Genomic DNA, 26,455 nt, shown 5'->3' on the forward strand with positions numbered 1-26,455 from the left:
AATCTTTTACTAGCACGATAAATTTTACTCTGAAAAAATATTTCTGATCATTGAGATAATCGATAATTGTTTTCGCTCGTGAATCGTTCATTTGTAGCGTCCTTGACAGAGTCATCGAGTATAATTTTAAATGTCGACCAAGTGTGAGATGGTCCATCATCACGAAATTCTTTTTTAGCATCCCTGATAGTATCAATCAGATCAGTCAGAGCATGCCGCTTCAAGTCAGGGGTTAATCTGTCAAGATCGAATCTTGAAGTTTTCCAAGGCTGAATTATGGACAGTCTCGTAAACTCATTCATGCCATATTTCAGACAAGTATTTAAATAAAAAATATTATATATTTAATGTCTCAAACAAGAAATCAATGTAGGTGGCTTATGATATGCTCATCGACTACTTGTAACAAATCCTGCATGAAAGAGTTAAGCGGACAACATTTGCAGTGCGTTCGAAAGGAAGCTTAGGACCAATACCGTGTCTGCGATGTGGGGTTGGAGTCCGGAGAAAGACACAGTTATGTGCGCGTTGTGGTGGTAAGAGATACAGGGAACTGAAGCAATATTATGATTAAAAAGCGCCATAAAATGTGAGAGCGATTGCATAAATAAGTTTTCAGACAAATTATAATTTAGACAGATACATTCTATATAAATGGAGCAAAACGAATTTGTCTCACGTCCTATTATCAAGAATTATGAAGCATCTCGTGTTGGTGTAATCAGAAATTGTCAGCGGAAAAAGCCAGTTGGTTTTGTTAACAATCACGGTTATCTAATGTTTGGTGTTGATGGGGAGAAAAAATATCTTTGTCATAGATTCGTATTTGAGATTTATCACGGAGTGATCAAAGATGATCTTGTGATCGATCACATCAACAGTATAAGAACCGATAATTCTTTATCCAATCTTAGAGTTGTCACACAAAGTCAGAATTGTAAATCCGGTAATACTGGTAAATGTATAAAGATTCCTAGAGCGATTAAATCCTTTAATACAGAGACCGGTGAAGAGGAAATTTTCAGTCAATCAATGCTGCCGCAAGTATTTTGATATCTGCATGCCTTCAGTACGAAAGGTCGCAGAAAATATATACTAATCTGCTTTCTCAAAAAAATATAAACAAAGGATCAGTTTCCAGTATTGTCAGAGATAAACTGTCAAGCTAAGATATCTTTAGCAAGTAGTAACCATGAATTATATTTATTTAATTTTTCCGATAGAAATTCCTATTTGCATACTACTTTTTTCCGACCTGAAACAAGGGAGATAACTCTGTAATATAGCTTTCTCCGTAGATCGTGATTTTTGTAGTCTTAATTAATTAATTAACTATCTACGTCGTAATTAATATTAGTAATGTAACATAATTGTATTAATAGAAAGATATTTATGGTTTCTAACTTATAAATAGAAAAATAACTGCGGTTACATCGTACAGTACATTAAGTTATTTTTTTATCTGCTACGAGATACATGTATTTTTTTCAGACCCGATTTTATCAAGGCAGAACACGCTACTATATCTATATCTATCTTGAGTGCAGAAATATATCTTTACGCTGTGTTTAGAAACCGCTGTTATATCTATCTTGAGTGCAGAAATATATATATTTACGGTGTGTTCAGAAACCGATATGTAGGTAACTATATAATAATTTCTGAAACATATAATAGTAGATTGGAACCATGGCGCAGTGGTAGTGTGGCTAATTCTCATTCTGGGGTCAGTGGTTCGAATCTCGTAAAAGACATATTGGCAACGATAAGGATAATAGGGTTTTTCCTATATAGTGGGGTTAACCCCAAGCTCGATATTCAATAGAAAAAGTCACACTCACCCCAACGCCGTCACCATGGCGTGGTGCTATTTTTGCACCCCAATGTTGATTTCGACGGGGTGAGTGTTCAAATATTTGTTGAATGTAGAGAATACCCCCTTTTGTTGTGCTGTCCTTGTTGTAAATATGTAAATACCTGTAAGCATGTAAATATGTAAATACGAATGCTATATGTACTGTGCTGTCCCCTAGAATTAAGTTAATTAAGGTTGTATGTTGCGCCGTCCTTAGAATTAAATTTGCAAATATGTAAATACAAATGCTATATGTACTGTGCTGTTTCCATGAATTAAATTTGTAAATACAAATGCTGTAAATATGCTTCAAAACAAAAAAGGGTCAGCAATGACCCCTTCATTTGTTATTTAAAGTTATATATATATATATATATATATATATATATATATATATATATATATATATATATATATATATATATATATATATATATATATATATATATATATATATATAATAAGATAATTACATATAGTATTTCATGTTGTATAGCTTGAATTATAAGCTTCACAGCTAAACTGTATATAGTATATACTGTTGTATAGCTTTATTTCTAAGCTTCACATCTATAGTTGTGATATTGAAATATACTGTACCACCACAAAAAGGCATGGGTAGATGCACGCAGCTTGGATGTGGAAATCTGTAATTTCGCATTTATTTTATTAGTATGAATCGCACAGACAGAAAGTTGGAGATGCATTTAATAACATAACAGTACAGCGACAGATTTATATTGGCATATATCGATTTAAACTGCTTAGCGTTGGTTGGCTAACGTAGTCGAAATGAAACAAATTTAATAGCAAACACAATTATTAACTAAATTTAAAGACCAGCAATTTATATTTATTACGTTCATATGTTTCACCAGTTTTTAAACGAATAATAATAATAATAATAATAATAATAAATTAATGACAAACATGAGATAGCGTGACCACGGCAGCCACAAATGGCACAATCCTGTCAAAGCATTAGCGGGGCCAACGTTTGTGACCCCCATGGATGGGAGCAGGGTGGTACCTTTTGTCTTAAGTCGATGTTTAGATTGTTTAGATTTAGTCATAGCTCAATAACAATTTATTCAATAATACGTTATTTGTTTTACTAATGATAATTACGTTCTCAATTAGGCAAGGGAAGAGACACGGCTTTCATTTTTACAGATTTATATTGTAAATTGGTCAATCTAGACTGCTGAGAAATATATACATTGATATCAAATTTGTGAAAGTCGGTAGTTATATGTGATTAGTATGAATTTTTGACCCACACATACTACGTTTGAATAAAAGAAATCGGGCAGCGCACAGGCCATAATCATACATGCGAAACTCACGGTCAGTATAATACACTTAGTATTCCCGTGATTTGTTACAATAATATTGCTTGTAATAATATTTTATGTACGTTAAAATATAGCTAATACGTCCTAAGACTATTGAAGACAGCGAACAATTAGTTCTACGCAGGCGTATTACTAATATTTATGAACATACATTATAAAAATAAATAACTTATAAATATACAAAAATCATATATCATTTCAAAGAGAGCGGATCATTATATAGCGTTTTTCATTTAAAAACTGTAAGGCGATAAATCATGGGATCTTTTTATGTAAAACACGGATTAATAGGGATTTTTCACTAATAACAAGCAAGCTAATAACCTTAACATAACCGCTGTATTTAAATGAAAATGTTGAATAGCGCACGGGGCATTTTGAGCCATGCTGTCTGTCCTGCGTATTTCTGATTTTGGCCTCAATGCAGAACACAATCCGACGTAACAAAGCTGTATAGCAGTACTATACGATTAGTACAGGGGTGATTTTACTATGATGAGTGCATAATTTATTAACATATATAGGCCATGTTGTGTATAAGTATGTCCCAATTAGTGACAGAACTCGGCAAGGAGTAAAACACACAGATAAATAACTTATAAATATACAAAACCCCTATATCATATCAATGATAGGAAATTATTATATTGCGACTTATGAGAAACAATTTAATGCAATAAACCGTGAGATCTTATTAAGTAATATACGGATTGTTAGGGATTTTTCTGGCTTCCGTATGTCGGATTTTGGCCTCATGGCAGGACAAAATCCGAAGTAACAAAGCTGTATAGCAGTAATGTGTAGTAATGTGTGTGTGATTTGGATTTTTAACGTAGCTTTAACAAGTTTTCAGTCATATCGCTACGATGTCTTCAGTGTTGCAGTTTTTAGTGATGTCTAGCACTGGGGCATCATGCCGCAGACATGTGGCATGATGTCCCACCCAGTCACATTATCCTGACACTGGGCCGACCAGTCCTAACACTAACCTCTTAATGTTGAGCGCCAAGCGAGGCAGCTGTTAGTACCATTTTTGTAAGTCTTTGGTATGACTCGACCGGGGATCGAACCCACGACCTCCCGCATCCGAGGCGGACGCTCTAACCACTAGGCCACCGGAGCGGTCGTATAGCAGTACTATACGATTAGTACAGGGGTGATTTTACTATAATGAGTGCATAATACTATTGATTATAATACTATATTATATAAGTTAAAATGTACTTAAAACGTCGTCTATTGAATAAATAAATTCAGATATCACAAATTTAAATCCCATTGTATTCACCAGTTCCTAAACGTGTTGATATAAAGAATACTACCAATAATAATAATAATAATAATAATAATAATAATTTAATATCAAACACAAAAGATAGGTGAACATACATACATACATACATACATACATGCATACTTGCAAACAAACATATTACAAACACACATCCATACATACATAAATGCATACAAACATGGTTAACTTTCCTATAGGACTGCACATACATGCATACATACATCGTTAACGTTCGTATAGGAATGCACTAGTCGCACGGACAGACAACTGAACATTTATTTAATAAGATAATTACATATGGTATTTCCTGTTGTATAGCGTGAATTCTAAGCTTCACATCTACAGTAGTTGCATGGATATACGTGTCACCATCGCAAAATATCATGTGTAGGAGAATATTGCAATAATATGAAGATAGTTAACTTTCATATAGGACAGACAAACAGAGATTTATTTAATGAGAACTACATATAGTATATAATGTTGTAAAACTTGATTTCTATGCTTCACGTCTATAGTTGTGACATAGAAATGTGCTGTACCATCACAAAAAGGCTTGGGTAGACGCACGCAGCATGGATTTGAAAATGTGTAACTTGGCAAATTTTTTTTATTAGAATGCACGAGTCTCACGGACAGACAGATGGAGATGCATTTAATAACATACCTAACCATGTTATATACTGTTGTATAGCATGAATCCTAGGCTTCAAATATAGTATTGATGCATGAATATACGCGTTACCATTGCAAAACAGCATGGGTAGAAGCATATAGCAATAATATGAAGTACAACGACTTTCGTATGGGATAGAAATTTTCGCATGCATAGACTATACCATTGAGTAGGGCTATTTCACTTATAGAATACTGGAAAATACTATTACAATAACTTAAGTAACTAATACAAGTAATGTACAGATTTATATTGGCATATATCGATTTAGACTGCTTATCGTTGGATGGCTAACGTAGTCGAAATGAAACAAATTTAATAGCAAACACAATTAATAACTAAATCTAAAGACCACCAATTTAAATTTATTACGTCCATATGTTTCACCAGTTTTTAAACGAATAATAATAATAATAATAATAAATTAATGACAAACATGAGATAGCGTGACCATGGCAGCCACAGATGGCGCAATCCTGCCAGAGTAATAGCGGGGTCAACGTTTGTGACCCGCATGAATGGGAACAGGGTGGTACCTTTTGTCTCAAGTCGATGTTTAGATTGTTTAGATTTAGTCATAGCTCAATAACAATTTATTCAATAATACGTTATTTATTTTACTAATTATAATTACATTCGCAATTAGGCAAGGAAAGAGTCATGGCATACAATTTTACAGATTTATATTACAAATAGGTCAATCTAGACGGCTGAGAAATATATACATTGATATCAGATTTGAGAATCGGTAGTTATATGTGATTAGTATGAATTTTTGACCCGCACATAAGACGTTTGAATAAAAGAAATCGATCAGCGCACAGGCCACCATTATACATGCAAAACTCACGGCCAGTATAATACACTTAGTATTCCCGTGATTTGTTATAATACTGTTGCTACTAATGTTATATTATATAGGTTAAATTGTAGCTGAAAATCGACTCTATTCAGTGTGGGAGACATGGGAGTAGTATACAAAGGGTTACTAATAGTATATATGAACAAACATCCTATATCATAATGAAATCTCATTATATGTCGATATTTTGCATGAACATTCCGTAATAATTGATCATCCAATCTTATTGTGTAAGATACCAATGAGCAGTGCGTTTTCACTTGAATATTACTGGGAAAAATTATTACAATATCTTAAACAGTTCATATAAATAAAATGTTCGGAATAAGACTAGTTATTAGTTATCAGCAAGAGAGTCACTTTTTTAAAACTAGTAAAATGCAAGCGACATATTAAAGTGAAACACATAGACACACTGGCCTCGGTGAGACGACTCTGGCAGTGAAAATGCTATGGAATGTGTCATGTTTGTTTGTCTGTAAGAATCCTTTGGCAGGCAAATGGGTTGGGAGCGCCAACAAGAAGCGATGTTTTTCTCCCGTCCAAACTGCTGGAGCGATCAGCATGTGCAACGTACCGGTAAATCGGGCTTGATGAGAAGCGTCTGAGACAAAATATAACTCCATCCGTCCTGTCCGTTCGTCCGTAATATTAAGAAAACCGTTTTTTTTTTAATTTAAAGAAAATCTCCAACGTTAACATGAAAACGTCGAATAATATTTCTTTCTGCACGAAGGCTGGAGGTAATGTCTGGTAATGTCTGGTGTCATATGTCAAAAGATTGGGCTCGATGAGGCGCGTCTGCCAGTCCATCTCTTTTCTATTCGATATGTCCGTTCGTCTGTGAGGTCCAGAAAATCATTTCTTGCCACGTTGGGTCATATAAGTGTGAAGTTTGCTTAAATCGAGTTTTCTCCAAAGCTATTGTATCCATTTCGCTATACTAAATACCCACCTATCGACCTTGACAAGACACGTCTGACGGTGTCAAATACATTGAATTCGTCTTGTCGTTTGTCTGTGCAACGAAGAAAAGTAATTTGTTAATGTCCATGTCGGAAGTGCGCGACAAAGGATTAAAGCGAGTTTTCTCGTCGACATTTGCGTTTATAGTGACATGCCATATGTCCGTAGATCAGCCATGAAGAGAAGCGTCTGACAGTGACAACCCCATGAACATTCGATGGGCCGTTCGTCCGTAACCGGAAGAAAATCAATCTTTTGAATGCGTGACTGGAAGCGTGTGAAAGAATCGTTTGAATGGAGATTGCAAAGGAACCGATAAAGCGATTGGAATCATGTTTCAAAACAAATACGTGTCTCGTCGACCCCGATGTTTTGGTACATGGCTGAGGAAAATCGGTAGACGGGTGCGGAGAAAGGTGTTGATTTGTGCTCTTGGTAATGGTAATGGGGTGGGGTGAAATATCACTTTTCTTTGGATTGCAGAGTAATGGACAATGCGATTGGAACGGGGTTTTCATAGAAATAAGTGTTTCGTCGAGCCCCGATTTCTTTGTACCCTGCAGCCAAATACAGTTGTAGCGATCGAGGAGGGACAAAGATTTATGTGATTTCCCAAAAGATTTATCATTAGCGACATTTTCTGGCCATAAATGAAGAACGATCAAAACTATCGGCGTGCGGTTTACTGTGTGGGATAGGTCTCTTGTAAAACGAGAAACCGGCAACTAGATGATAAAAATGGTTCTGGTGGTATTGTAGAAAAATGTATGTTTGTCATTTCCCATAGTGTTACCCTAAGTCTGCTGGGATCGCTTTATCTTAATAGCGAATGAAGTTATTTAGTTGCTGTATATTTTGACGTATGCACTGGAGTTAGACCTGTACAGGGTTGGTCCGGATGTGAAGACTGTATGATAGATGTCTAATTTAGACAGATTCTAGTGAGAGCCGTTGAAAAATGCCAGACAAATGTAATTGTTGTCGTTTTTGCACCATCACGACACCTTTGCTCGAATACATATAGCTTTAGAATGCTTGTAGTTATCTGGATGCGGTAATCGGTGGCTACTGTATCGGAGAATGTGCTATGCATACATGCCTCGCTGAGGAAGATAGGTCCACCGATAGCAAAGTTATGATCATTGCAGCGAGAGGACAACATGACGGAACCATACATACATACAAACATACGTACACATATATAGGTAATTAATACCATTTTCTGACACAGTGAAAGAAGACTAAGTCAAACTAATTCACACTGCAAGGGAAACAAATCTTGGAAAGAGTTGGTCATTTATCACAGAAATTTGTACCGTTATTTCTCGGAGACATAACAAGGGAGGCTAATCTTGAAAAATCTGACGCACCAGTTTCTGACACAGAGTGAAAAAAAAGACTAATTAGTCAAACTAATTCACAATGCAAGGGAAACAAATCTTGGAAAAAGTTGGACTCCGCCATTTTAAGTTAGGTAAGTAATACATAGATACCATTCATACATACACTTGGACATAGTCATTTATCACAGACATTTGTACGGTTATTTTTCGGAGAAATAACAAGGAAGGCTAATCTAGGAGAGAGATGGACTTTTGTCAATCAAGGTAAGATATTATTGATATTAAGTGAAAAAAAATCTAAGGAAATCTGACGTACCAGTTTCTAGTTCATGACAGAGTGAAAAAAGATTAAGTAAAAATAATTCACAATGCAAAGGAAACAAATCATTGAAAAAGCTGGACTTTGCATTTTAACTTAGCCTTGTACACGATAATAGTAGTTGACAAATAAAAATATGAATATAATCATACAGTCAATATCGTTGCTAAAATACATACATACATACATACATATACACACACATACATACATACATACATATACACACATACATACATACATACATACATACATACATACATACATACATATAGGTTAAGTAATACATAGATACCATTCATACATATAGTTGGACATAGTCACAATGCAAAGGAAACAAATCTTGGATAAAGTTGGACTTTGCCATTTTAGCTTACGTAAATAATACATGTCCAACACCTTCTGAAAAAACTAAGTCCAACTTTTTCACCAGTTTCTTTAAAGAATACAAACAAGTACTTGAGACATTTAAATACAAGATGTGGATACAAAGAAGAATCTGAAATGCCGCAAGACAATCGAGAACCTTAGAAGACTCAATGCAAGATGTCAGAGAAAACAATAAAATACCTTAAACACCTAAATACAAGGCGTGACAGATATAGAGACGACATTGGAAAATGTGCCAGAAGACAATGACCAATTGAACTGTACTGCCAGGAGACGTGGCGGAAAAAGTGCCTGTCCTGTAAGTCAACCACACTTTGTTCTTACAAAATGTGGTTGTTACACCTCTCCGACAGCCATGGGAGAGGTCAGACAAGCATATACAATTTCCATTGTAAAAATTACATTCATAATGATCTCAATACATTGAAATTTTACACATATGCATTATTCCTTTTTTAAGTTTGATAAATATCCATCAAAATGATATCATTTCATTGCAAAACTTGCATGTACGTATTGAAAATTTGATAAATATCCATAAAAACGTACAATCCGTGTTAATATGCATGAATTAACCAATGCGTGATAAATATCCATCAAAATGATCTCATTTCATTGCAAAACTTGCATGTACGTATTGAAAATTTGATAAATATTCATTAAAAAAGCCTTAAAATCCGTATTAATATGCATGAAATAACCAATGCCTAATAACTGATTCGCTCAAAAAGTTTACACATGTGCATTATTTCTTTTTTAAGTTTGATAAATATCCATCAAAATGATCTCATTTCATTGCAAAACTTGCATGTACGTATTGATACGCTATAAAATCCAATGCGTAAAAACTCACGAATCTAGCATCGTTCTAAAACTTTACACATATGCATTATTTCTTTGCTAAGTTTGATAAATATCCATCAAAATTTTCTCATTACATTGCAAAACTTGCATGTACGTATTGAAAATTTGATAATATCCATATTAAAAAGACGTACAATCCGTGTTAGTATGCATGAATTAACCAATGCGTGATAAATATCCATCAAAATTTTCTCATTTCATTGCAAAACTTGCATGTACGTATTGAAAATTTGATAAATATCCATAAAAAGCTTACAATCCTTGTTAATATGCATGATATAACCAATGCGTAATAACTGACGCATCTAGATTCGCTATAAAATCCAATGCGTACAAACTTACGCATACAGCATCGCTCTAAAATCCGATGTGTAGAAAAATATGTATCTCACAGGGCCAAAATCCGATACCAAAAGCCCAATGCGTTGAATACCTACGCATCCAATCGGTGGCTTTGACCAAAATCCGACAAAGAAAGTGGCGAGACAACCCCACAGAAAACAGCTTCTACACGCAAGAGAGGCACTTCGGCCAGAGCGCAACCTTACATTCGCAAACCACGACCTGCAACGACGGTGACCGTGTCTCCGGTAGCCTCAGGTTCATCCACTTCTCCGTTGATGACACCATGGAAGCCCGTGTCTCAAAGAACTTCTCCTCCAGTGGCGACACCTTCCTCTTTAGTGGCAGTGGCAGCTGATCACAAAGTACCTGCTTCCAAAATCAAAGTCCAAGAGAGATCGGGCATGTTAACAGAGTTTACTGGATTTGTCCAAGCAAGAACTGACTCGATTTAGTCCGTTGCGAACCCCTCCACGACGCCTAATGCCTGTCATCAAGATGATACGACGTAAAGACAATCAGTGGCGACGTATTCCAGTATAAAAAAGGTCTGAGACAAAGCATGGGTATCAGTGTTTTTTGTGCTCCTGAAGACTCAAAGATGTCACCCCCGAAAAAATCACTCATCTAAGCCCAAAGGAAAGAAAAGGAAAGGACTGCCTCCTCGTTTAGTCAAACATGGGAACATGTTGTCTGTCCTGCCCAAAGCTTCTCCACCCATGCGAAAAAAAGCCTCATTGAAACGGCCTCCAAAGATGTCATCGATACCGTGTGCGAATGTTGTTTGAACGTCTTGAAAGGTGCGATCCCTTTGTCGAAACACCAGAAACAATGCTTTGGCAAACATCGTCACAAAAGAAAATGCCCATTCGTCGAAAGAAGAAGATGTTGGTCCAACGTGGAGGAATTTTGCCACTATTGTTAGGACCTTTGCTGAAAGGAGACTTGGGAACCATGCTGGGAGGACTCGTGGGAGCAAGATAAAAAGGACCTCTGGAGGCCCTAGATCTCAGACGTGACCCTTGACATCGAATGGAAGGACGAAAAATAGCTTTAGTGCCTTACAAACGATGGATGGAATACCATTGTTGACAAGAACAACGAACCCCGCATTTGCCTCCCAATCCCCATTTGAGCGAGAAGTCCCAGTTACAACACGAATTGCAGTCCTTGATGAATCGCCACGATTTGTCCGAAACAGAAAAATCGCAAAAGTACGGTCAACTCTTGCAACGACTGCAACTCTTTCACCAGAAAGCTTTAGACGAAACAGCTCTAACCACTCTGAAAGATTTCAAGACCTTGATGAAAAATTTATCCCCCACACCACCACCAATACCATCCCCAGTGGTCACGAGAGATGCCACCCCACGAAAGCCTGAGGAAGAAGAGACACGAGAAGTCTCTCAAACATCGTCAGCAGCTCCCATTTCTAATAAGATTGCAGCGTCCTTGTTTACCCCTTCCCCCGCACCCCAACGAGAAGAAATGAAAGCCTGGGTTAAAAGATGATGTCCACTCTCCTTCGACAGAAGTGAAAAAGAAAGAAGCGAAAACAGAAGTGACAAAAGAAAAGAAGACCAAAGCCATTCCATTACCACCTCCACCACTAGCTTCGACTTCTACTCCCGTGACCCATCGGACACGTATATCCGTTTCCAAGCTATCCTTTCGCCCCGTCCAAAATATCATCAGCGAAGAGTGGGTGACGTATTAACAAACAAACAAAAAAATGGAGAAAGTATTAGCAAGCATTTACTACGACCCATCCCATCCTGCAGGTTGCGGAGGAGTTCAGAAATTGTATCGTGCTGCCAAAACTCGCCTGAAAAGTCTCCGTTTACCTCAAGTGCAACGGTGGTTGCAAGAACAAACTACCTACACTTTACACAAACCCATTCGACGCAAGTTTTCCAGAAGTCGCACCCAAGTGGAAGGCATCGATCATCAATGGCAAACCCATTTAGCCGATGTCTCTCATTTGGCCAGCTACAATCGTGGCTACAAATATTTGTTTTGTGTCGTCGACGTCTTTTCCAAATTTGCCTGGGTCGTGCCATTGACTTCCAAATCGATCAGCGAGTTAGTGCGAGCCCTGCAACGGGTCTTGAAACAAAGTGGTCGGCACCCTCTTCGATGGCAAACGGACAAAGGCACCGAATTTCTGAACCAATCTTTCCAGAAAAAATTAAGAAACTGACATTCATTTTTTCACCGCCGAGAATCCTGAAACCAAAGCCAGCATCGTAGAACGTTTTTAACGCACTTTGAAAGAACGCATGTGGAAATATTTTACGCATCACCACACTCTCAAGTATATCGACATCTTACCGTACCTGGTGCAAGCGTACAACCAATCTTACCATCGAAGCATTGGACGTGCCGCGGAAGAGGTAACTCCCGACAACAAAGTGCTCGCTTCTGATCGCCTGTTTGGTACGTCCCCGACGGTGGCTGTCCTCAAGAAAAGTGAAGTGTTAGCCGTAGGAGATTGGGTGCGCACTGGCAAAACCAAACGCACTTTCGACAAAGGTTACTTGCCCAATTGGACCACCGAATTGTTTCGTGTCACTGGAGGAGTGCATGGTCGTCATCCTGCCGTCTATAAATTGGAAGACATGAACGGAGAAGTGCTCAAAAGGAACGTTTTACTTGCCCGAGTTACAACGTGTCACCAAAAAAGAAGACGACGTGTACGACATCGAAAGCATTCTCGAACGCATAACCCAAAAAGTGGGCAAATGACGTGTCAAAGAAGTCAAAGTACGTTGGAAAGGATATCCACCCAGTTTTGATTCTTGGATCGACGCTTCGCAAGTCATAGACTATAAAAAGAAGTGATCATCATGCCCTTTCACACAGACTCAGTTACCGCTACCACTGCAGTGACCACTCCTTCACCCAGTTCTTCTCTGCAAGATTTACAGAAACAACCCTTGTGGGTGTGGTGTAGAGAACGTGTGCCTAAAACGCAAATCGTCTTTTTCTGCTAAATCTTTGTGGTATATTGTGTCATCGCTGCAGCCATTGCCAATCTGAGTTTACAACAATAAGACAGATAATTGTGGATCATTTTATTGAGCAGTTGCATCGGTTACCTGCTGCCCAATCCATCCCTGAAGTTATCCTCGAACGGCAACAACGGGAATCTTGTGTCCAGTCACCACTCCAACAACAACAACAACCCCATTTTGGGCGGAGACACTCCTCTGACTTTCAGTAACCCCTCGGACAGCCACAGAACTCTGGAATTATGAACAATAACAACCAATTTTACTTAACCTTATCCAGTGACAGTTCCATGGAGGTGTTTCCCAACAACACTTTGTCTTGCTACACGGCCAAATTACCTCAGGCCATTCAATTAGATCACGAAGCCCATTGGGAAGTGACTTTGGTAGAAATCATTCACCCGACACAAATCTAAAACATCACTGAAAAGCAAAACACTTTCCAGATGGAAATCCTGAATGCCCAATTGGAAGAAGAAATAAATAAAATCGGGTTTTTAGGGGACACAAGACCAGCCAGCAATCCATCCTTCAGTATCCACACATTGAAAATTCCTTCAGGGTTTTATTTTAGTGGTGAACTTTGGTGGACACTATTGCGGACAGGTTCAACTTAGCCTTTGGCAAAGCCCTGAACAGAGCAAAAAGAAGTGTGAAGATTGAATACCATAAAGTGGCTCATCGCCTCATGATCAAATTTCAGGATACGGACACATTGTCCCTCAGGTTTAATGGTAGTTTGTTTGAAATTTTGGGTGGACATGCAGAAATGGTAGCAAACAATTTGAGCCCCAAGATCAACAGTAATATGGATTTTTACGGGGCTTTTGGAAACCCAGTAGAACTGAACGAAAGACTGAATTTGATCTTTGTGCATTCCGATGTGGTGGAGTACAACGTGGTGGGACACACCTCCGTGCCGTTACTGCGTGTCACTCCTTCAAAGTGGATAGCACCATGGCCAGTGACCAGGAAGGTGCAAACACCTATCACGTACACAGTGAATTTGTACATCATCACTATTTGCCCGTCAGTAATCAGTATTTTGACACTGTCAACATTGCTATAAAAGGAGATCTGGGACAAAATATTCCATTCTCCAAAAGGAAAGTCATGGTGAAACTCCACTTTCGAAAACGATTCTCTAACGAATTGTAAGTCATGTATCCAGTGTACCGAGGCGTTGCTCGACAGCGAGGACATGGTTGAGGAGATATGTTAAAATCAGCCTTTCGTTCGGTGGTTCCGGTGTTGAAACCGATGGTGACACGCGGATTGCATGCCTTGAAAGATGCTGCATTGACACAAGGCAAAGAATTTCTCCAAAATGTCATCATCGACAAACAAAACCCTAAAGAAGCATTCTTGAGGGCAGGCAAAAATGTCTTGCTGCAAACAGGCAAAGACATTTTGGGCCGACGAGAAACTCATATAAATACCCTGAACGCTAGTGAGTGAGACATTCCTGCTTCCCTGACGAATCAGCAAGGACAAGGCAGAAAGAAACGACGAAGAAAACACCCTTTCACAAGTCGTCACACTTCTAAAGCTAGAAAGACAAAGAAAAGAAGAACTGTTCGAGACTTAGACGTTTTTGATTATTAAATATTAGAGACAAAAACTGATGCACCAAGAGTCTTGCGCCTGTTCCAAGTCGGAATTGGATCTGTTTGCCATGCCAACCCCCATGATGACGATGCAAGAATCCCAATGGGTCGAATTTCATCCCGTTTCCTCTTTGACGGATTCAGCTCCCATAGAGTTTGAAATCAAAGGACAACCCGAAGATTACATCGATTTGAATAGCAGTTAGTTGTACCTGAAAGTCAAAGTGATCAAAACGGACGACACTGCTCTAGGAGCCGATGCTAGAGTAAATCCCGTCAACAATTTCATGCATTCCTTGTTCAGTGAAGTGGATTTGTATTTGAATAACAAACTGGTCAGCAGTAGCATGAATACTTACCCTTACCGAGAGTACCGGGAAAATCTCTTGACGTACGAAAAAGAGAGCAAGAACACTCATCTGGATGCTTGCGTGTTATGGCAAGCTGACACAGCAGGTGAGAACACGTTTAACGACACAGCCCTGACAGCAGATGACGATCCTCACAATGTAGGTTTTAACGACCGTAGAAAGAAAATCCTACAAGGACGAAGTTTAGAACTGATGGATCGTTTGCATTTGGACATGTGGTTGCAAGAGAAGTATTTGCTGAACGGTATGGATGTCCGCCTGAGACTGAATCGTAGCAGTACCGCATTCCATTTGATGGCCCATGCTGCCGCGCACAAAACTATCATTCAAGAAGCCAGACTCTACGTGCGGCGTGTGGAAGTGTTACCTAACGTGGGAAACGACATCAGTCACACTTTGAGCAGAACGAACGCCAAGTATCCGATACGACGTGTGGAAGTGAAAACTTTCACTATTCCTGCTCGACTCGGATCCAAGATAGAAGATCATCTGTTCCAAGGACAGTTACCCAAACGTTTAATCGTTGGCATCGTGAGCAATGCAGCACTCAACGGAGTCCACGACCAAAATCCATTCCTGTTTAAGTACTACAGAGTCTTCAAAATTGAAGTCAGTCGTGATGGCAAGGCCTTGTGTACCGACCTTTCGAGCCTAAGTTTGGTGACAAGAATTACTTGAGATCGTACTTGTCCCTGTACGAAGCCACCGGACAGTTAGGGACCAACACCAGTCACGGCATTTCGTACGACGATTATGCAGGAGGCTATGCTTTGTGGGCTTTTGATTTCACTCCAGACCAAGGCAGTGACGAGGTACATTTTCACCCTATAAAATCTGGTCAACTGCGTGTGTAACTTCAGATTGCAGAACCTCTACCCCAGACGGTGAACGTCATCCTGTATGCTGAATTCGATAATACCCTAGAAATCAACAGTTTGAGAGAAGTCATTTTAGACTATTAAAAGCCATGGAAGACTGTTATCCCTCTTTACATAGGTCAATATGATTATCTTTTGTCTTAAGCTAGGAAACGTAGTGTACATCAATGACCCAATGACTTCCACCAGTGGAAATCTCAATTTCATTCACAATGTTGTCAACCTTGTTCAAAATAGATGGTTATTAAAAAAAATGTTTGTTAGTTGATTGAATGGTTAATTTTTAAAAATTTGTTATTTGTTAGTTGTGTGTTATTTGAATAACAAATGTTGTGTTTTGAAGAAAAATATGCGTTTGTTGTTTGTTTTGCTATGTGTATCATGAACCATGCTCTTTGACTTCTCTCTATCCCTCACCTCACACTAATTGAGCGATCCGACTCGAAACCGTGTAGGTATGTTTTCCTTCGCGTCCGCGCTTTTACCATAAAAGCGTGGTAGTCTCCAGTGTAACCTAACTGATGATAGTGGAATATGGAGAGCAGGAAACCCCTCCAGCCAGAAAATAATTAAAGACATACAAGATAGCTTAAATAACATAGGCAAGTGGGCTGACAAATGGGGTTTCAAATTACCACACGAAAAAACTATAGCCGTAATTTTTACCCCAAAACGTAAAATAAACTAGCATCTCCCTAAACTGACAATACAAAATCATGACATTAAGTACGAAAAATTCGCACGATTCCTGGGAATGTATTACGATGAGCACTTAAACTGGGGAATGAACATCACAGAATTAATTAAAAGCTGTAATAGGGACCTCAACCTCCTCAAAACCTTAAAGGAACTGACTGGGGATCCAATCAAGAAACACTATTAACACTATACAGGGCACTGATTAGATTCAAACTAGACTACAGATGCCAAATATACAACTCAGCATCTAAGCAGCATCTAAATAAATTAGACAATATACAAAGAAAAGCCCTCATTACAATCACTGGCGCTCTACCATCAACATCACTAGCAGAACTCCAAGTGCTAACCGGAGAACTTCGGCTCTGTCTCCGACGACAAGAACTGATTCTAAGATACGCAGCCAGATTAACATCCCACTCTAGTACCCACCCCACTAGAATAGCGATAGACAAATGTGACAAACCATTTAGCACTAAACTGCAACACCTAACCCCTACAGGGAAATTAGTGCACGAACTAATAGAACAACTCCACGTTGGAAATCTCAAACATGAAACAAACAAACTCTTCGACACTGAACCTTGGACCAACGAAGAGCCTAAAAATGATATCTCCCTCACCAAATAGGGCAATAAAAAGGATCAGGAACATCAGTTACACACCATCGCAATAGAAGAAATTAACACCATCTACCCAAATTTCCTTAAAGTATACACTGATTGATCAAAAATAACAGAGTCTGCTAAAACGGCAGCCGCATTTGTCATCCCAGAGTTAAACATCAAAGTACTATATAGACTACCCGACCACTGCTCAGTCTATACAGCAGAATTATGGGCCATTAAAGAAGCGCTTAAATGGGTCGAGACTTACAACACTCTGATGACAGTAATTATAAGTGACTCACTTAGCGTCATCTCCTCAATAATCAACAACAATACCAAATACGGAGAAAATCTTCTGAAACAAACCAACTTAACGCTAAAATGCTTAAACAACAACAAACAGCACATAGAAATCCTATGGATTCCATCCCATATAAATATACCAGGCAATAATCTAACAGATTCAACAGTTAAACAAAATCTTAACGATCCTAACCAGATCCAATTAGACTACAGTATTAGCGAAATATACAGCTTAACAACATTATTATTCACTAAATAATGGCAGGAAAAGTGGAATGACAGTACCCAAGGTAGGAAACTCTACAACATCATTAATGAAATCAGCAGAAACAGGAAACCACCCGTACTCCGAGGCAAAGATCAAAAGATAATTAATAGAATTTATACAGGTCAAACCAAATTGGCTACCAGTTATGGTAAGCACATAGGACCCTTCCCACACAATCCTAATTGCTATTATTGCCGGGTCCCGGAAGACCTACCACACATATTCAATGTATGCCTTAAATTTAAAAAAAGAAAGGGAGATATTCAAAACAGAACAAAATAAAATAGGATCTCCAGTCACATACCCAGAAATCCTAAACAGATACAACCCTAACCTAAACAACACCTAAAAAATATAATATCCTACTTACGTAAAACAGGATTAGATAAAAAATTATAATAACTAACCACAAAAAAAAAAAACCACCAAAAAATAATAGCATACCAATAAATAGAAAAATAAGGATAAACCAACCAGATTAGATGTCCTTGAACGTCTTTTAGAAGATTCGAGTAATCGACAAGGATAACTATCTGTGACTAAAATAAACCTGACCAATTAACTCCAAATAGGGTTCAATGAAATCATATATTAAAACCTAAAAACAAATTACATACTAATAAACAACATGATAAGCAATCAGGCTATTTAGATAGTGGCTACCCATATTAGGAGTCCCTGAACGTCTCTTAAAGATTCGAGTAATCGACAGGGACAACTATCTGGCGCCATAAATTACCTAACTATTAAACTCAACATAGGGGATGACAAATTTATTTTTTTAAAAACACAATTAAAATAACTAAGTACTATCTTTAAACATAACATAGGGAATCAGGCCAAATAAATAGGGACACCCAGAGTAGATGCCCTTGAATGTCTCTTAAAGATTCGAGTAATCGACAAGGACAGCTGTCTGGGGAAAACACAAAAACAATTACGGCCTGGAAAACAAAATTAATAAGAGAGCAATAAAACAAATATAGGGTACCACAACAAAAGATAGGGAACCAGCCTAAAAATATATCACACAACCCCTGTCCCTCTCCTCCTATCATAATACTCTCTAACAACATCCAGCTAACAACAAATGTAACCCTACCGAATAACTAACACCATTACCTAGGTGACAGCCTCATAAAATAATCTACATACCCACAATACCCCAAATTAGCACGTATAAGGTGGTCTAGAACCCAGACCATCAGGGCCGCCCGCAACACAAGATAGGACCCAAAACTAGATTATATAAGGTAGTCTAAAAGCCCAAAGACTATCAGGCCCGGCAGCACAAGGCTGCAAACAAACTCGATCTAGGCAGTAGGACCCCAAATTAAGTACATATAAGGTAGTCTAAAAACCCAGAGACTATCAGGTCCGGCAGGACAAGGTTGCAAACTAACTCGAATTAGGAATTAGGACCCCAAATAACCAATTAACAATAACCACTATGCTTTTATCAGCAAAAGTGGACCAAAAACCCAATGCCAGCAGGGCCCACCACATCAAGTGGCAACTTTCACAACCATGGCTGTCAACCGATACTCTAAAAACCCTTACTCTAACCAGCTCTCTAATAAAAACAGCACAGAGTTGTTTATTCAAAATTCATAAAGATGGAATTTAGACCATGGATACCCAGATGTCTAAAGCACTACCGACCTGTACCATGGAACCGCCTCCCGAGCCTCAGCCTTGCCTCCCTTCCCATGAACAGACACCAATACCATACGTGCAGTGCACGCCCAAACATGCAGCAAAAGCGACCGTAGGTTGGGTCCAATCCCCCTAGTCGCAAATCATAGCAACTGAAAACTGAGTGTGTGTTGGGTCCAATCCCACTCATCTTGGCCCTACACTCAGAAGGCTAGGCACTCAATGGTACCTCGATCTGACGGCCCAATTAATAAGTGTTCTGTGAACACATTAAAGCCTTGTGGAAGCGGCACTATCCCTCCCCCCAGGAGAAATTAAAAAGCCACCCGTGGTGGCATTAACCAGTGGTAATTGTCCCTAGTTGGACGCATACCACTTTAATTCTAGACAACAACAACAACAAGTCTGACCATCCACTGTTGACTCATCCTTTTACGACGATGTGCTCAAAACTAGCCACGTTGAACGAAGCCTACGTCAATTTGCATCGTGTCAGACAAAACCTGATACCAAAGCCTGAAGAGATAGACAATGTCACTGAAGACCTGATAGAAGAGCTCTTCAGAAAGGAAATAAACAGGGAAAAAAAGGAATGGACGGAGAAGTACAGACTTCAGAAACAGCAGAGAGAGCAGCAACAGCAGCAGCAACAGCAAGAGCAGCAGGAACCTGACAGAGGCTTTGTCGACTGCCTTGTCGACACCAGTGAGTTCTCCTTTTCTTTCCGAAGAATCAGTCCCTATCCTGTGAAAAAGTCTGCCACCAGAGGAGGATGCAATCTTAGATCCTAAAAGACTGCCATCACTTCGTTCACACACAAAAAACCCCAGCCCTTTTCAGGGCTAGTCCATACTCTCGAAAACAAATAATCATTTCATTGCCAATGCTATGTTAGTCAGTTAGAAAAAATAGAAGTGCGTCTATAAGCACATAATTTCTTTATCTTGGTTAATAAGTGTGACTCTAAGTCCTTCGTTTCCGTCACTAGTCAAAAAATTTTAAAATGTGCTTGTCAGTATAAAAAGTGAGTGAGTGTTTGTTTTAGGTCCGCGAATTTTTGGTAATGATATAGGTAATGTAAGATTTTAGTCTTAGGGAATGTTTTCCTTCACGTCCGTGCTTCAAGTATATATACGGAAACACTCAGCAGTCTGGCTACCCATCGTTGATTGATCAACAGTGAAAATGAACAGCAGACTGACTGAGTTAATGAAACTTCAGATGCACCTGGAGTATGCCAGGCGGCTCCTGGACGAACTGGCAGCAGAGGCTATTGTTGAAGAAGCCAGGATAGGGCAGGAGGAGGAAGAGAGAAAATGAAAGAAGAGGAGGAAAAGAAGAGAGGGATTCGACCTCACCTGTTCATGAGACCAAGTTGTGAGGTGAAGCCTATGGTGAGGGAACCTCCACAGGCAATGGCTGCACACAGCCAGTAGCTGCACCACAGCCACAACAAGAGCGTCAAGACCACCCACAGCCGATACCAAGAGCTGCTGTCCCCCAAATACAAAACTTGGAGGAGGAATTGGAGAGAGAGCGGAAGCCACGGCAAGGACGGCATCCTTGGGTGTGGCACAGAAGAAGAAGAGAGAGGGAAATCTTCAGAATCCCAGAAACTGAAGATTGGGGTGCTCAGGCTAACCATCAAGCCTCTGCACTCCAAACCACAAGAGTGAACTGGGAGAATGACTGGAGTAGACGTTGTGTTTGTGGTGCCAGACCCGGAAGGTGCCGTCATTAACCAGGTGCATCTGGAGTTCCAGAAAAACAGCCCTTTTCAGGGCTATCCAAAAATCTAGAAAAGAAAAAATTTCAATTTGCCAATGTGTGAATGTGGAGTAGTGTGATTATAAACACTCACTCCCTTTCCTGGTGTGATTGTGTGTGTGCGTGTGCGTGTGTGTGTGTGTGTGTGTGTGTGTGTGTGTGTGTGTGTGAGTGTGTGTGTGTGTGTGTGTGTGTGTGTGTGTGTGTGTGTTTGTAAGCGCTCACGTACGTTTGAGTGAATGGTAGATTATTGGGTTTTGTAAGTACTAAAGTAAGCTTGTTTAGATAGCAGAGAGTATGGTTGTTTAAACCTTCTCGTGTGTGCATAGAAGATTATGGGTTTGTTTCTGCTTCTTGGCGTGTGTGGATGGTAGATTTTGGGGTTTGATTTGGCTTCTTCTCATGTGTGGATAGTAGATTATGGTTATGATTTTAGCTCCTCCCGTGTGTGGATGGTAGATTTTGGGGTTTGATTTGGCATCTCCGCGTGTGTGGATAGTAAATGATGGGTTTGTTTCTGCTTCTTGGCGTGTGTGGATGGTAGATTTTGGGGTTTGATTTTTGGCTTCTTCTCATGTGTGGATAATAGATTATGGTTATGTTTTTAGCGTCTCCCGTGTGTGGATGGTAGATTTTGGGGTTTGATTTGTCATCTCCGCGTGTGTGGATAGTAAATGATGGGTTTTTCTGCTTCTTGGCGTGTGTGGATAGTATAAAATGGGATTTGTGGATAGTAAAGTAAAAGTCTGTTTTGCTTCTTCGCGTGAGTGAGGATAGTAGATTTTTGGTTTGATTTTGCTTCTTCGCGTATGTGAATAGTATATTTGGGTTTGATTTCTGGTTTCTTCCCGTGTGTGGATGGTATATTTTGGTTAGTTATTTGTCTCCTCGCCTCTTTGTGTATAGTAGAATATATGAGAAGAGAAAAATAGGGGATGTTTTCCTTCACGTCTGTGCTTTATAGATAAAAACCTCAAGCGTCCGTCGTTCGCGCCATTCTACGGAATAAAGAAAACGAAGATGGTGGCCGTGACGGAGTTATTCAATAATCTAATAAATATCTATTATTGGATATTGGATGCTACCTATGTAATGGAAAGGATAGAGAAAGAATGGAAGATACAAGAGTGTCTGGACTATGTTAATAGTCTAAAAGCAGCCAAAGAAATGGTAGAAGGGATGATAGAAGAGGAGGAAAAGAGGTTGAGAGGCTTGATTAATCCCCCCTATGTCAGAGTGGGAAGCTTAAAGCAAGCACTTGACAATGTGAGCCATGTCAGGTGCTTTATGGAATATATGTTGTATGGGACAGAGTTGTCTTATGTGAAGAGGGGTCTGGACAGGCTGAAGAAAGGAGAAGAAATAATGATGGAGGTAGAGGTGAAGAAGATAAAATAAAAATGGTCAAAAGAAAGAAAGGAACAAGACAATATAAAGAAGAAATTGGACTTTGACCAACGAAATAAGAACTGGATCAAGATACAAGACACGTTTATACCGTGTCAAACCTTAAACAGACTGACACAGTAGACACAGTTCCTATTGAAGAGAGTGACTCTAGTCGTATGGGATGACGGAACACCTATATCGGTTTTTGGTGGAAACTCAATTTTTACGTAAAGTATGGTCTTCGACAGAAAAAAATCGCTTTCATTACATACATTAAGAAATTGAAAGTTAAATATTTGAAAGCCCTTGATGTTCTCAAGTAGTAGCGCACACTGACGCGGGTACTGATAGAAAAACTGTTCTTGGCTTAAACAGAACCTCTGTTAGATCGAAACTGGTCTACGGTTGTGTTGTGTTGATATGGTAAATATGTCTCGTAGTTTAAATTTCTTGAAGGAAGTTAGTATTTATTCTAAAATATAGCGTGTGTGCAACTCTATTTCCCTTGATTTTATTATTTTACTTCTCTAATTTATCTTTGATTATATAATTACCGTTTATGCACACCATTGTCATCCCCCGTCGGGAACCTTCATATATCATCCTCACCAACTCATCGTTGTGTTTGTGTACCTTTATCGTTCGTTGGTAATAGACTTTTAGGATACATAGATTGTTGCTTTAACGGCAATATATAGCCTTATAGTGCTGGTGGTCCGTAAAATCCACAATCAACCAACCAACTAGCCAACCAACCAATGCCCGGCAGTTTCTGTATATCAGATAGACGCATCCTGTTCTTTAGAACATTATGCTAAACCACAAAACAAGTGTCGTCAAGATTGATCTATTCTCCTTTCAGTCTTTCTGTGTTATCTCTCTCGATGATATCTTGTTAGCTAATTCAACGTTTTATTGTGTGCGTACTGCATTAATGGAATTTAGTTGCTCCAGTTCTGATGCGTCCAGTATCGACGTGCTGTTTGACTTTTCTGCTAAATCTGAATATTCTTTTTATGCGCATCACCCAACGACATCGCCATTATCTTGGATCGAGACAATAATATGGCCATTTGTGTCTCACTGAAATACATTTTTCATTTCTCAGTATAGCCGATGTGGAATTAAGAAATCAGATAATCCAGACTGAAGCAGAAACCAAAATCTATGTTTTATGTTTACTTGTCTTTGTATTTTGTTTTCTTTTACAGCAAAACTTTAAGTGACCCTCCCCCCTTCTGTCTTGGGCGTGATACTACATGAGCATGTTTGTGTATAGGCGTGATCATTTATATTATTTTCTCTCCTTCACTTCACTTACATATTTGCATGTAAGTAGTTGTAAGTGTGAGATGACAGATATAACTCGCCATCATTCTTGACATCTACTTGTACACTGCATGCTTGTGAGTACGATGGCTTTTGGGGATATGTACTTATGGGTTTTGGTCAGTAGATGTGATTACTGGTCAGTTAGACGATGTGTTAATTAACATGTGTAGTTATTCGGTATGATGTGTGGGCATTGGTCATTATTTATGGGTGTTGGTAAGTAAAATCAGTATTTTTTCACATTACCGTTGCACTTGAGCTCATACAAACCCACAATGTTAAACATATGGATATGCTGAACATGAACACACACACACACACACACACACACACACACACACACACACACACACACACACACACACACACACACACACCCGTGCCTATGGATATTTTTGTAGGGTCAAAACAGAGACCTGGTGATAAATTCCCCCTATTCCCATAAGTCCTATACTGTTAAACATATCGACCAATGTTAAATTCCGTTTGACTCGATACGGTCCAATTTCAACATGGCAGACATAATGTTAATTCCCACTGATCCACGCAGTACCATCAGACCCCTTATTCACCCCCTCCCAGTTACAACTAACTGGTCATACAGTTTCATTGAAATGTATCCAGTGGTTCAAAATTATATCAGTTAATTACATTATCCACTGCCGTGACCTTTTCTCCTTGAGGCGGGATTTTGGCTACTGTATTTATGATCAATTTTTGACAAAGGTTTCACGAAAATTTCGAGAACCGTTGCAAATGGTATGCACCGGACAAGAGAGCGTTAAGGGACGGATAACACGGGAGGACAACGCCATAGGATAATACGCTTGACAGTAGTGAAGTGGGCCACCCTAGCGTCAAGGGGAATTAGCATTACAGAACCCCTTGGGGCCACTCTAGTGTCAAGGGGAATTTAACATGGAAGAAAAAAATATCCATTCTAGGGACAAGGGAAATTTAACATGGAGAAAAATTGTGGGACTGTATAGGGACAATGGATGACCTATCGCTCGGAATTTCTCCTGTATTCGTATCCAGTTATTGTTGAGTTTCTCAAAGCTTTCTTTTCTCTTTCTATTTTCTTCTTCTCTTCTTTCCTTAGTCCACTTTTCTTTGATGTTCTTTACCTCTTCCGTCATCACTTTCCTCATTACTTCTTCCGTTTTTGTCACCTGGTCCAACCCCCATTTTACGTATCGCCACTCCGTCCAATTCAATATCTTTTCTAAGAAGCACCTGACTTCGATGACATATTCAAGTGCTTCCTTTAAACTTCCCACTCTTACATAAGGCGGGTCAATCAATCCTCTCAATCTCTTTTCCTCTTCTTCCATCATTCCTTTTACTATCTCCTTTGCTTCCTTCAGAGTATTAAAACAGTCAAGACACTTTTCTAACTTGAATTCTTTCTCTATCTTTTCCATGACAAACGTAACATCTACTATCCAATAACAAATACCTATCAAATGATTCAGTAACGCTGTTGCTACAACCATTTTCTTTGTCTTTATTCCGTGGAATGGGTTTTAATGGCTAACACTGTTAGCTTTATAGTTAAAGCGCGGACGTGATGGAAAACATCCCCCTAAAACAAAATTGATATTACCTAGATTATCACTTAAAACGCGCGGACGTGAAGGAAAACATCCCCTACTTTTCTCTTTTCATATGATCTACTATCCACATACGTGAAGCAGCAATTAACAAACCCAAAATCTAATATTCACACACGCAAAGCATTAAAATGAAACCCAAATCTACTATTCACACAAACGTACTTGAGCGCTTACAAATAAACACACACACATACACACACACACACACACACACACACACACACACACACACAAGAAAAAAGAGTCAGTGTTTATATTTACACTATTCTACATACACATTGGCAAATCGATTACTATTTCTTTTCTAGAGTATTGGGTAGCCCTGAATAGGGCTGTTTGTTTTTGAACTCCAGTGACACCTGGTTAATGATGGTACCTTCCAGGCCTGGCACCACACATACATCTTCTTCCCCAGTCTCCTTTCACTTTTTTTCTTGAGAGCGCAGAGGGAGGATGATTGGCTTCAGCACCCCAATCCTCTGTCTCTGGTATCTTGTAAGCCATCCTCTCTCCTATTTTCTTCTCCTCCTCTTCCCTCTGTCTTCTCTCCACCTCTTCCTTCTTTATTCTTCCCTCTTCTACTATGGCCTCCGCTGCCAGTTCATTTAACAGGCGCCTGACATATTCCAGATGTATCTGGAGTTCAAGAAGTTTGCTTATTCTGGTATTCATTGTCTTGTTAAC

Source organism: Sinohyriopsis cumingii, chromosome 9 (assembly GCF_028554795.1).
Source record: "Sinohyriopsis cumingii isolate HCF-2022 chromosome 9, ASM2855479v2, whole genome shotgun sequence".
In the NCBI taxonomy this organism is placed as follows: domain Eukaryota; kingdom Metazoa; phylum Mollusca; class Bivalvia; order Unionida; family Unionidae; genus Sinohyriopsis; species Sinohyriopsis cumingii.